The sequence below is a fragment of the Scyliorhinus torazame genome, chromosome 12 (genome assembly GCF_047496885.1).
Source record: "Scyliorhinus torazame isolate Kashiwa2021f chromosome 12, sScyTor2.1, whole genome shotgun sequence".
NCBI classification, from domain to species: domain Eukaryota; kingdom Metazoa; phylum Chordata; class Chondrichthyes; order Carcharhiniformes; family Scyliorhinidae; genus Scyliorhinus; species Scyliorhinus torazame.
Genome location: NC_092718.1, coordinates 46,396,592 through 46,409,749, shown reverse-complemented (window position 1 = coordinate 46,409,749; position 13,158 = coordinate 46,396,592). Strand labels below are relative to the sequence as shown.

General features: G+C 48.9%; 1 long non-coding RNA gene across 1 annotated transcript in view; it reads right to left on the bottom strand.

The window, feature by feature from the left end:
- Nucleotides 1-301: 301 nt before the first annotated feature.
- LOC140387164 (uncharacterized) overlaps nucleotides 302-13,158 on the bottom strand; it is a 38,480-nt gene continuing 25,623 nt past the window's right edge. Inside the window, exons 2-3 of the long non-coding RNA XR_011933748.1 lie at nucleotides 2,300-2,343; nucleotides 302-463 (exon numbers count right to left, since the gene is read on the bottom strand). This is a non-coding gene — a long non-coding RNA (uncharacterized lncRNA). The remainder of the gene's footprint in view (nucleotides 464-2,299; nucleotides 2,344-13,158) is intronic.

The following is a 13,158-nucleotide window of genomic DNA, read 5'->3' as shown; positions in this document are numbered from 1 at the left end:
CAGGTGTAATTATAGCAAAACAAAAGGTGGGAATGGGGCAGCATTATCACCTGTGTGCATTTTATCAACTTATTACAAAAGGTTTTGGGAGTGGCATTTTGTTTATATCGGGCCATAGATACTGGAGTACTTGAACACATTTGACCTTTAGAGATCACTGTAGAATTGTAGTCTGTGGAGCTTTCTTTCTAATTTTTGTTAATAATTTTTGTGTTTTTGTCCACTCTGCCTCTCCATGTGTATAATCCAGCTCAGTCAGAAGGTTAGAATCATTGAATCTTGCAGCATTGGTGCAATATTTTATTTTTCAAGTATGCATCCAAGTCCCCTTGACAAAGTTACTACATGAATTGGTAAGATGGTGTCATATTGGTAATGTCACTGGACGAGTAATCCAGAGAACCGGGCTAATTATCCAGGGGCAAGACAGCTGGTGGAATTTAAATTCAAGTCCTGTATTAATCTGGAATAGAAAAACTTATCTCAGTAATAGAACAAAGAACAAGATAGCACAGGAACAGGCCCTTTGGCCCTCCAAGCCTGTACCGGTCATGATACCACTCCTGGCCAAAAACCTCAGCACTTCCTCATGCCGTATTCCTCTATCCCCATCCGATCCATGCATTTGTCGAGATGCCTTTTGACCGCCGGTGACCATGAAGCCATTGTCAGAAAAAAGCCCACTGGTTCACCCTTAGGGAAGGAAATATGAGGGCAGCACGGTGACGCAGTGGCCAGCACTGCTGCCTCACGGTGCTGAGGTCCCAGGGTCGATCACGGCTCTGGGTCACTGCCGTGTGGAGATTGCACGTTCTACCCGTGTTTGCGTGTGTTTCGCCCCCACAACCCAAAGATCTGTAGGGTAGGTGGATTGGCCATGCTAAATTGCCCCTTAATTGGAAAAAATGAATTGGGTACTCTAAATTTTTTTTTTTTAAATGGGAAGGAAATCTGCTATCCTTACCGGGTCTGGCCTACATGTGACTCCAGACCCATAACAATGTAGCTGACTCTTAACTGGCCCTCTGAAATGGTCTCACAGTTCAAGGGTAATTAGGAATGTGCAATAAATGTTAGCTGCCAGTGGTGTCCATCCCTCATGAAAGAACAAAGAAACAAAAATCTTCTTCCAGCACCCGTTCAGAGGGTGCATTACAGATCATAAGACCTCTGTGCAGTTCTGATCAGGGGGTGTTTTCTCCCGAGCCTGGCCTGCAGTTGTGTGTGTGTGTGTGTGTGTGTGTGGGGAGGGGAGGTAGAATCATAGAATCAAAGAATTTACAGTGCAGAAGGAGGCCATTCGGCCCATCGACCCTGCACTGACCCTTACAAAGAGCACCCTACTGAAGCCCACGTATCTACCTATCCTTGTAGCCCAATAACCCCCCGCTTCACATTTTTTGGACACTAAGGGCAATTTAGCATGGCCAATCCACCGAACCCGCACATCTTTGGACTGTGGGAGGAAAGTGGAGCACCCAGAGGAAACCCACGCAGACACGGGGAGAACTTTCAGACTCCGCACAGACAGTGACCCAGCTGGGAATCAAACCTGGGACCTTGGAGCTGTGAAGCAACTGTGCTAATCACTACGCTACCGTGCTGCTCCCACTATGCTACCGTGCTGCTAGAAGGGAGGGGATGACCCAAGACTGTGATTTTGGAGGGGGGTTGGGTGAGTACCCCAAGACTGCGGTTGTGGGGGTGGTCAGAGGGGGGAGAGTGCCCCCAAGACTGCGATTGTGGGAGGGAGGGGGGGTGGAGGGGCGCCCCGATGGCTATGAAGAGGTTGGGGAGGAGCGGAGAGAGCACCGATGCCTGCAAAGGGGGAAGGGAGCCTGATGTTGGCATTGTGTTATGGTGGGGGGGGGGGGGGAGGTGGGGGGGGGGGGGTGTTGACACTGTGGTGGGAGTGTGCCTAATATTGGTGCTGTCGTGGGGAGGGGTCTCTGATGTTCCCGTACCAGCCACCCCGAACAGGCGCCGGAATGTGGCGACTAGGGGCTTTTCACAGTAACATCATTTGAAGCCTACTTGTGACAATAAGCGATTTTCATTTCATTTCATTGTGCAGGAGCAGGCCATTTGACCAATTGAGCCTGCTAATCTGATTGTGGCCTCAACTTCACGTTACATCTACCTTTGACTCCCTTGTTAGTCAAGAATCTACCCACGTCTGCTTTAAAAATATTCAATGAACCTGTCTCCATTACTCTCTGGGGAAGCGAGTTCAAAAGCTTCATTTACTTTGTAAAACTCCTTGGTAATTTTGAACCCGTTGGTTAAATCCTCGCTTTACCTCTTTTCTCCATGGAGAACAACCCCAGTCTCTGTGTGGAATCACTGTGGACAATGAAATACAGTTCACCATTAGTATCATTAGAATGCATGTTTAAGCAATTTCAAGGAGCCAAAATAGTTTCAAACCAGCACCACTCCTCCTATTCGTCTGGCTGTGGTGTGTCTCACTCACTCTCCACTTCCACCCTTCCTCTGATCAAGCATCTTAGAATCATAGAATCCCTGCAGTGCAGGAGGAGGCTATTCAGTCCATAGAGTCTGCACTGATCCTTCGAAAGACTATGCTACCGAGGCCCAATCCCCCAGTTTATCCCAGTAACCCCAACCATTGGACACTGAGGGGCAATTTAGCACAGCCAATCCACCTAACCTGCACATTTCTGGACTATGGGAAGAACCGGAGCACCCGGAGGAAACCCAGTAGAGATGGGGAGAACGTGCAAACTCCACACAGCGAGTCAACCAAGGCCGAAATTGAACCCGGGTCCCTGGCATTGTGAGGCAGCTGTGCTAGCCACTGTGCTGCCCCACCCTTTGCCCATTCCTGCTCCATTCAGGATTTCATTCTGTTGGTGTTAGTTGAGGTTGTCACACAGGAGACCCTGCATCCTACTTGTATTGCATTTGTGTGTTATCTATCCACCTATAATTGATTTTATAAACTATTTCTTCTTGTCCTTCATACACTTACTGTCCAATGAGCTTATTACTGACAGGCTAGATCATTAATAGAAGAAATTGGAGGATAATTTAGGGTGCATGGACCCTAAATTGGATTAAATTCCAGGGCTCTGTCGATATAATATGAGCTGGGCTGTTACTTTCGCCTTCCTTTCACTCAATCATTGTCCAGACAGCTCAGAGATTGGCTACATATTTAAATACCCTGTTGATTCTCATTGGCTAGGCACATAGTTTAAAAGCAAGAGCTACATCTGCTTGATGACTGTGGTCTTGTCGGTATGTGTGGAACCAAAACCAGGCATTGAGCTCAAGAGGAGGGGAAGACAGATTAATTTAAGTTTCAATGTTCCAAAATTATAAAGGACTTTGGTGGGATTCTGTGATCCTGAGGCTAAGTGTTGATGCCGTTGAAAACGCTATCGCGTTTCTCAACGGCGTCAACCCTCAGGAATTCTGGCCCTGGCATCAACTGGGCACCGCGGGATCCGCGCATGCGCAGTGGCACCGGCGCCAACGCGCAGTGGCTCCCTTCAATGCGCCGGCCCCGACGCAACACGGCGTAGGGCTACAGGGGCCGGCGCGGAAGAAAGGAGGTCCCCAGCCAGAGAGGCCGGCCCGCCGATCGGTGGGCCCCGATCGCGGGTCAGGCCACATTGGAGGCCCCTCCTGGGGTTGGACCCCCCTCCCCCACAGGCCATCCTCGACCCTTCCACGGCGCGTTCCCGCCGGCTGAGAGCAGGTGTAGACGGCGCCGGTGCAACTCGGCTTTTTAACGACGCCCGCTCGGCCCATCCCGGGCCGAGAATCAGCGGGGGTTCGCATGGACACCGTGCCAACCATGCCGGTGCCAATGGCGGCGATTCTCCACTCTGCAGAGAATCGCGTACCGGCATTGGGGCGTCGGGGCTGCGTGGCGCGCTTCGCGCCGGTCGCAGGGATTCTCCAACCTGGCCCCGGGCTGAGAGAATCCCGCCCGTTATATTCAGAAAATACCTGCCTTAGTCTATGTGGTGATATTTCAGGGGCAAAAAATGCTTCCAGTAGCTCTCCTAAGTAACAACCAATTACTTACATGTGTATAGCAACCTTAATGTAGGCTAACATCCCAGGGTGCTTCGCAAGAAGGCAACCAAACAAAAGTTGACACTGGACCAATGAAGAAGTTATTAAGAAAGGTGACAAACATCTTTGCCAAAATGGTCGATTGTAGGGAGGGTCTAAAAGGAGAAGAGAGAGGTGGAGAAATGAAGAGCTAAAGGCAGAGAATTCCTTACATTAGTGTCCATATGGCTGATGCCAAAGCCACCAGTGGTGGACAAAAGAAATGTTGGGGTGGGAGGGGGAGGTGATACACAAGAGTCCAAAATTGTTGGGCTGGGGAGATTGCAGAGCGAGGAAGAGATGAGTCCATTGAAGGATTTGAACCCAAAGTTGAGCTTTTTAAAACCGAGGCATTAGTAGATTAGCTAAATAAAGTCCCATTTAAAAGGTACAGCTGGGGCTGGATTCTCCGGTTTCCCAGCCGCGTGTTTCTCAGCGGTATGCAGATTAACAACTTACTTACCTTGCAGGTCAGCTGTTGAGTTCGGGAGTGAGAGCTGGGACCTTAGAATCAGCGCGGGAATTTTGAAAAAGCGCGGGGGCTGCGAGGCAGAGGGGACCATTTAAAAGGTCGCTGCCTGTGGTGAGGTCAGCTGTTGAGTTCGGGAGTGAGAGCTGGGACCTTAGAATCAGTGCGGGAATTTTGAAAAAGCGCGGGGGCTGCGAGGCAGAGGGGACCATTTAAAAGGTCGCTGTCTGTGGTGAGGTGAGTACAGATTAACTTACTTACCTTGCAGGTCAGCTGTTGAGTTCGGGAGTGAGAGCTGGGACCTTAGAATCAGCGCGGGAATTTTGAAAAAGCGCGGGGGCTGCGAGGCAGAGGGGACCATTTAAAAGGTCGCTGTCTGTGGTGAGGTGAGTACAGATTAACAACTTACTTACCTTGCAGGTCAGCTGTTGAGTTCGGGAGTGAGAGCTGGGACCTTAGAATCAGCACGGGAATTTTGAAAAAGCGCGGGGGCTGCGAGGCAGAGGGGACCATTTAAAAGGTCGCTGTCTGTGGTGAGGTGAGTACAGATTAACAACTTACTTACCTTGCAGGTCAGCTGTTGAGTTCGGGAGTGAGAGCTGGGACCTTAGAATCAGCGCGGGAATTTTGAAAAAGCGCGGGGGCTGCGAGGCAGAGGGGACCATTTAAAAGGTCGCTGTCTGTGGTGAGGTGAGTACAGGTTAACTTACTTACCTTGCAGGTCAGCTGTTGAGTTCGGGAGTGAGAGCTGGGATCTTAGAATCAGCGCGGGAATTTTGAAAAAGCGCGGGGGCTGCGAGGCAGAGGGGACCATTTAAAAGGTCGCTGTCTGTGGTGAGGTGAGTACAGATTAACTTACTTACCTTGCAGGTCAGCTGTTGAGTTCGGGAGTGAGAGCTGGGACCTTAGAAACAGCGCGGGAATTTTGAAAAAGCGCGGGGGCTGCGAGGCAGAGGGGACCATTTAAAAGGTCGCTGTCTGTGGTGAGGTGAGTACAGATTAACAACTTACTTACCTTGCAGGTCAGCTGTTGAGTTCGGGAGTGAGAGCTGGGACCTTAGAATCAGCGCGGGAATTTTGAAAAAGCGCGGGGGCTGCGAGGCAGAGGGGACCATTTAAAAGGTCGCTGTCTGTGGTGAGGTGAGTACAGATTAACAACTTACTTACCTTGCAGGTCAGCTGTTGAGTTCGGGAGTGAGAGCTGGGACCTTAGAATCAGCGCAGGAATTTTGAAAAAGCGCGGGGGCTGCGAGGCCGAGGGGACAATTTAAAAGGTCGCTGTCTGTGGTGAGGTGAGTACAGATTAACTTACTTACCTTGCAGGTCAGCTGTTGAGTTCGGGAGTGAGAGCTGGGACCTTAGAATCAGCGCGGGAATTTTGAAAAAGCGCGGGGGCTGCGAGGCAGAGGGGACCATTTAAAAGATCGCTGTCTGTGGTGAGGTGAGTACAGATTAACTTACTTACCTTGCAGGTCAGCTGTTGAGTTTGGGAGTGAGAGCTGGGACCTTAGAATCAGAGCGGGAATTTTGAAAAAGCGCGGGGGCTGCGAGGCAGAGGGGACCATTTAAAAGGTCGCTGTCTGTGGTGAGGTGAGTACAGATTAACAACTTACTTACCTTGCAGGTCAGCTGTTGAGTTCGGGAGTGAGAGCTGGGACCTTAGAATCAGCGCGGGAATTTTGAAAAAGCGCGGGGGCTGCGAGGCAGAGGGGACCATTTAAAAGGTCGCTGTCTGTGGTGAGGTGAGTACAGATTAACTTACTTACCTTGCAGGTCAGCTGTTGAGTTCGGGAGTGAGAGCTGGGACCTTAGAATCAGCGCGGGAATTTTGAAAAAGCGCGGGGGCTGCGAGGCAGAGGGGACCATTTAAAAGGTCGCTGTCTGTGGTGAGGTGAGTACAGATTAACAACTTACTTACCTTGCAGGTCAGCTGTTGAGTTCGGGAGTGAGAGCTGGGACCTTAGAATCAGCGCGGGAATTTTGAAAAAGCGCGGGGGCTGCGAGGCAGAGGGGACCATTTAAAAGGTCGCTGTCTGTGGTGAGGTGAGTACAGATTAACTTACTTACCTTGCAGGTCAGCTGTTGAGTTTGGGAGTGAGAGCTGGGACCTTAGAATCAGCGCGGGAATTTTGAAAAAGCGCGGGGGCTGCGAGGCAGAGGGGACCATTTAAAAGGTCGCTGTCTGTGGTGAGGTGAGTACAGATTAACTTACTTACCTTGCAGGTCAGCTGTTGAGTTCGGGAGTGAGAGCTGGGACCTTAGAATCAGCGCGGGAATTTTGAAAAAGCGCGGGGGCTGCGAGGCAGAGGGGACCATTTAAAAGGTCGCTGTCTGTGGTGAGGTGAGTACAGATTAACAACTTACTTACCTTGCAGGTCAGCTGTTGAGTTCGGGAGTGAGAGCTGGGACCTTAGAATCAGCGCGGGAATTTTGAAAAAGCGCGGGGGCTGCGAGGCAGAGGGGACCATTTAAAAGGTCGCTGTCTGTGGTGAGGTGAGTACAGATTAACTTACTTACCTTGCAGGTCAGCTGTTGAGTTCGGGAGTGAGAGCTGGGACCTTAGAATCAGCGCGGGAATTTTGAAAAAGCGCGGGGGCTGCGAGGCCGAGGGGACAATTTAAAAGGTCGCTGTCTGTGGTGAGGTGAGTACAGATTAACTTACTTACCTTGCAGGTCAGCTGTTGAGTTCGAGAGTGAGAGCTGGGACCTTAGAATCAGCGCGGGAATTTTGAAAAAGCGCGGGGGCTGCGAGGCAGAGGGGACAATTTAAAAGGTCGCTGTCTGTGGTGAGGTGAGTACAGATTAATTTACTTACCTTGCAGGTCAGCTGTTGAGTTCGGGAGTGAGAGCTGGGACCTTAGAATCAGCGCGGGAATTTTGAAAAAGCGCGGGGGCTGCGAGGCAGAGGGGACCATTTAAAAGGTCGCTGTCTGTGGTGAGGTGAGTACAGATTAACAACTTACTTACCTTGCAGGTCAGCTGTTGAGTTCGGGAGTGAGAGCTGGGACCTTAGAATCAGCACGGGAATTTTGAAAAAGCGCGGGGGCTGCGAGGCAGAGGGGACCATTTAAAAGGTCGCTGTCTGTGGTGAGGTGAGTACAGATTAACTTACTTACCTTGCAGGTCAGCTGTTGAGTTCTGGAGTGAGAGCTGGGACCTTAGAATCAGCGCGGGAATTTTGAAAAAGCGCGGGGGCTGCGAGGCAGAGGGGACCATTTAAAAGGTCGCTGTCTGTGGTGAGGTGAGTACAGATTAACTTACTTACCTTGCAGGTCAGCTGTTGAGTTCGGGAGTGAGAGCTGGGACCTTAGAATCAGCGCGGGAATTTTGAAAAAGCGCGGGGGCTGCGAGGCAGAGGGGACCATTTAAAAGGTCGCTGTCTGTGGTGAGGTGAGTACAGATTAACAACTTACTTACCTTGCCGGTCAGCTGTTGAGTTCGGGAGTGAGAGCTGGGACCTTAGAATCAGCGCGGGAATTTTGAAAAAGTGCGGGGGCTGCGAGGCAGAGGGGACCATTTAAAAGGTCACTGTCTGTGGTGAGGTGAGTACAGATTAACTTACTTACCTTGCAGGTCAGCTGTTGAGTTTGGGAGTGAGAGCTGGGACCTTAGAATCAGCGCGGGAATTTTGAAAAAGCGCGGGGGCTGCGAGGCAGAGGGGACCATTTAAAAGGTCGCTGTCTGTGGTGAGGTGAGTACAGATTAACAACTTACTTACCTTGTAGGCCAAGTCGATTTCAGCAGGAGCGGAGCAGGCTAGTCCATTTCAGCGGGGGCAGTGCGGAAGTGATTTCTGTGAGGTAAGTTTCTCCTTTAAATATAATTTTTTAAAAATTCTAGTGTTTAAGGTGGGAACAGGAAGTCGACCCGCGGACTTCTGGGAAGACCCTCACCAATATATTCTGGTGGAGAGGAAACCCGAGACACTACACGTGTAGTGTCTCCCACCCGCCCTCCTCCTCTAACCTAATAATAAAACCCTTTGGTGTGAGGTAAGTACCATATTTTATTATTGTTATTAATAATATTTTTTTTTTATATATAAAATTTTTTTAAATTTAGTTGTTAGCCAGATCTTGGTAGAAAGTTAGAGGAATGGCAGGGAAGGGAGTGCAATGTTCCTCCTGCAGGATGTTTGAGGTGAGGGATGCCGTTAGTGTCCCTGCTGATTTTACCTGCAGGAAGTGCTGCCATCTCCAGCTCCTCCAAGACCGAGTTAGGGAACTGGAGCTGGAGTTGGAAGAACTTCGGATCATTCGGGAGGCAGAGGGGGTCATAGATAGCAGCTTCAGGGAATTAGTTACACCAAAGATTGGAAAAAAGATGGGTAACTGTAAGAGGGACGGGGAAAAAACAGTCAGTGCAGGGACCCCCTGCGGTCGTTCCCCTGAGAAACAAGTATACCGCTTTGGATACTTGTGGGGGGGGGGGACTTACCAGGGGTAAGCCATGGGGTACGGACCTCTGGCACAGAGTCTGTCCCTGTTGCTCAGAAGGGAAGGGGGGAGAGGAGCAGAGCATTAGTAATTGGGGACTCTATAGTCAGGGGCACAGATAGGAGATTTTGTGGGAGCGTGAGAGACTCACGTTTGGTATGTTGCCTCCCAGGTGCAAGGGTACGTGATGTCTCGGATCGTGTTTTCCGGGTCCTTAAGGGGGAGGGGGAGCAGCCCCAAGTTGTGGTCCACATTGGCACTAACGACATAGGTAGGAAAGGGGATAAAGATGTCAGGCAGGCTTTCAGGGAGCTAGGATGGAAGCTCAGAACTAGAACAAACAGAGTTGTTATCTCTGGGTTGTTGCCCGTGCCACGTGATAGTGAGATGAGGAATAGGGAGAGAGAGCAATTAAACACGTGGCTACAGGGATGGTGCAGGCGGGAGGGATTCAGATTTCTGGATAACTGGGGCTCTTTCTGGGGAAGGTGGGACCTCTACAGACAGGATGGTCTACATCTGAACCTGCGGGGCACAAATATCCTGGGGGGGAGATTTGTTAGTGCTCTTTGGGGGAGTTTAAACTAATGCAGCAGGGGCATGGGAACCTTGATTGTAGTTTTAGGGTAAGGGAGAATGAGAGTATAGAGGTCAGGAGCTCAGATTTGACGTCGCAGGAGGGGGCCAGTGTTCAGGTAGGTGGTTTGAAGTGTGTCTACTTCAATGCCAGGAGTATACGAAATAAGGTAGGGGAACTGGCAGCATGGGTTGGTACCTGGGACTTCGATGTTGTGGCCATTTCGGAGACATGGATAGAGCAGGGACAGGAATGGATGTTGCAGGTTCCGGGGTTTAGGTGTTTTAGTAAACTCCGAGAAGGAGGCAAAAGAGGGGGAGGTGTGGCGCTGCTAGTCAAGAGCAGTATTACGGTGGCGGAGAGGATGCTAGATGGGGACTCATCTTCCGAGGTAGTATGGGCTGAGGTTAGAAACAGGAAAGGAGAGGTCACCCTGTTGGGAGTTTTCTATAGGCCTCCAAATAGTTCTAGGGATGTAGAGGAAAGGATGGCGAGGATGATCCTGGATAAGAGCGAAAGTAATAGGGTAGTTATTATGGGAGACTTTAACTTTCCAAATATTGACTGGAAAAGATATAGTTCGAGTACATTAGATGGGTCGTTTTTTGTACAGTGTGTGCAGGAGGGTTTCCTGACACAGTTTGTTGACAGGCCAACAAGAGGCGAGGCCACATTGGATTTGGTTTTGGGTAATGAAGCAGGCCAGGTGTTGGATTTGGAGGTAGGTGAGCACTTTGGGGACAGTGACCACAATTCGGTGACGTTTACGTTAAGGATGGAAAGGGATAAGTATACACTGCAGGGCGAGAGTTATAGCTGGGGGAAGGGAAATTATGATGCCATTAGACGTGACTTGGGGGGGATAAGGTGGAGAAGTAGGCTGCAAGTTTTGGACACACTGGATAAGTGGAGCTTGTTCAAGGATCAGCTACTGCGTGTTCTTGATAAGTATGTACCGGTCAGGCAGGGAGGAAGGTGCCGAGCGAGGGAACCGTGGTTTACCAAAGAAGTGGAATCTCTTGTTGAGAGGAAGAAGGAGGCCTATGTGAAGATGAGGTGTGAAGTTTCAGTTGGGGCGATGGATAGTTACAAGGTAGCGAGGAAGGATCTAAAGAGAGAGCTAAGACGAGCAAGGAGGGGACATGAGAAGTATTTGGCAGGAAGGATCAAGGAAAACCCAAAAGCTTTCTATAGGTATGTCAGGAATAAGCGAATGACTAGGGACAGAGTAGGACCAGTCAAGGACAGGGATGGGAAGTTGTGTGTACAGTCTGAAGAGATAGGCGAGATACTAAATGAATATTTTTCGTCAGTATTCACTCAGGAAAAAGATAATGTTGTGGAGGAGAATGCTGAGCTCCAGGTAAATAGATTAGATGGCATTGAGGTACGTAGGGAAGAGGTGTTGGCAATTCTGGACAGGCTGAAAATAGATAAGTCCCCGGGACCTGATGGGATTTATCCTAGGATTCTCTGGGAGGCCAGGGAAGAGATTGCTGGACCATTGGCTTTGATTTTTATGTCATCATTGGATACAGGAATAGTGCCAGAGGACTGGAGGATAGCAAATGTGGTCCCTTTGTTCAAAAAGGGGAGCAGAGACAACCCCGGCAACTATAGACCGGTGAGCCTCACGTCTGTAGTGGGTAAAGTCTTGGAGGGGATTATAAGAGACAAGATTTATAATCATCTAGATAGGAATAATATGATCAGGGATAGTCAGCATGGCTTTGTGAAGGGTAGGTCATGCCTCACAAACCTTATCGAGTTCTTTGAGAAGGTGACTGAACAGGTAGACGAGGGTAGAGCAGTTGATGTGGTGTATATGGATTTCAGCAAAGCGTTTGATAAGGTTCCCCACGGTAGGCTATTGCAGAAAATACGGAGGCTGGGGATTGAGGGTGATTTAGAGATGTGGATCAGAAATTGGCTAGCTGAAAGAAGACAGAGGGTGGTAGTTGATGGGAAATGTTCAGAATGGAGTTCTGTCACAAGTGGAGTACCACAAGGATCTGTTCCGGGGCCGTTGCTGTTTGTCATTTTTATCAATGACCTAGAGGAAGGCGCAGAAGGGTGGGTGAGTAAATTTGCAGACGATACTAAAGTCGGTGGTGTTGTCGATAGTGTGGAAGGAAGTAGCAGGTTACAGAGGGATATAGATAAGCTGCAGTGCTGGGCTGAGAGGTGGCAAATGGAGTTTAATGTAGAGAAGTGTGAGGTGATTCACTTTGGAAGGAAAAACAGGAATGTGGAATATTTGGCTAATGGAAAAGTTCTTGAAAGTGTGGATGAGCAGAGGGATCTAGGTGTCCATGTACATAGATCCCTGAAAGTTGCCACCCAGGTTGATAGGGTGGTGAAGAAGGCCTATGGAGCGTTGGCCTTTATTGGTAGAGGGATTGAGTTCCGGAGTCAGGAGGTCATGGTGCAGCTGTACAGAACTCTGGTACGGCCGCATTTGGAGTATTGCGTACAGTTCTGGTCACCGCATTATAGGAAGGACGTGGAGGCTTTGGAACGGGTGCAGAGGAGATTTACCAGGATGTTGCCTGGTATGGAGGGAAAATCTTATGAGGAAAGGCTGATGGACTTGAGGTTGTTTTCGTTAGAGAGAAGAAGGTTAAGAGGAGACTTAATAGAGGCATACAAAATGATCAGAGGGATAGATAGGGTGGACAGTGAGAGCCTTCTCCCGTGGATGGAAATGGCTCGCACGAGGGGACATAGCCTTAAACTGAGGGGTAATAGATATAGGACAGAGGTCAGGGGTAGGTTCTTTACGCAAAGAGTAGTGAGGCCGTGGAATGCCCTACCTGCTACAGTAGTGAACTCGCCAACATTGAGGGCATTTAAAAGTTTATTGGATAAACATATGGATGATAATGGTATAGTGTAGGTTAGATGGCTTTTGTTTCGGTGCAACATCGTGGGCCGAAGGGCCTGTACTGCGCTGTATTGTTCTATGTTCTATGTTCTATGCCATTCACTGCCGGCGGGATTCTCTCTTCCCGCCATTTATAATGATCGTATAAAAGATTTTAATGTAATTGCTTTGTCCCTATTATTCCTTAAATGTTGCAGAGTGAATTATTGAATGAGAAACTACAATAGTATTTTATTAAGAAAAATATACAACTTGAAATATTATAACATCAGACCTCTAATATACGTCAGAATAAATAGTCAATTAAACTTCTACGACAGTAGGACCAAGAGGAAAAATCAGCCACGGCAGATTTTATAAATAGGAGAGAAGAGAATATCCCCTAACTTCAATCACTGATAATATTAAATTGGGAGATATTATTGTTATTCACTTGATCAACACATACATAGGGGTGCAATTACAAATGAGAAATAAACTGAGATATATAAGTTGTTTGTTCCAAAAATAATGTGTCCCATTTCTAATGGAAAGTAAATTAAGTCTAACATCAGGACAACAGCATACGTGGTTGATTGCACTGAATGCAGTTTTAACGACATTCACACTTCCTGTTACATCACGTGCCGGAATGATTCACTTGCTGAATGATCATGAGGATAGGGGATTGTACCATCACTGACTAAATGGAAAGGACACTTTGTCC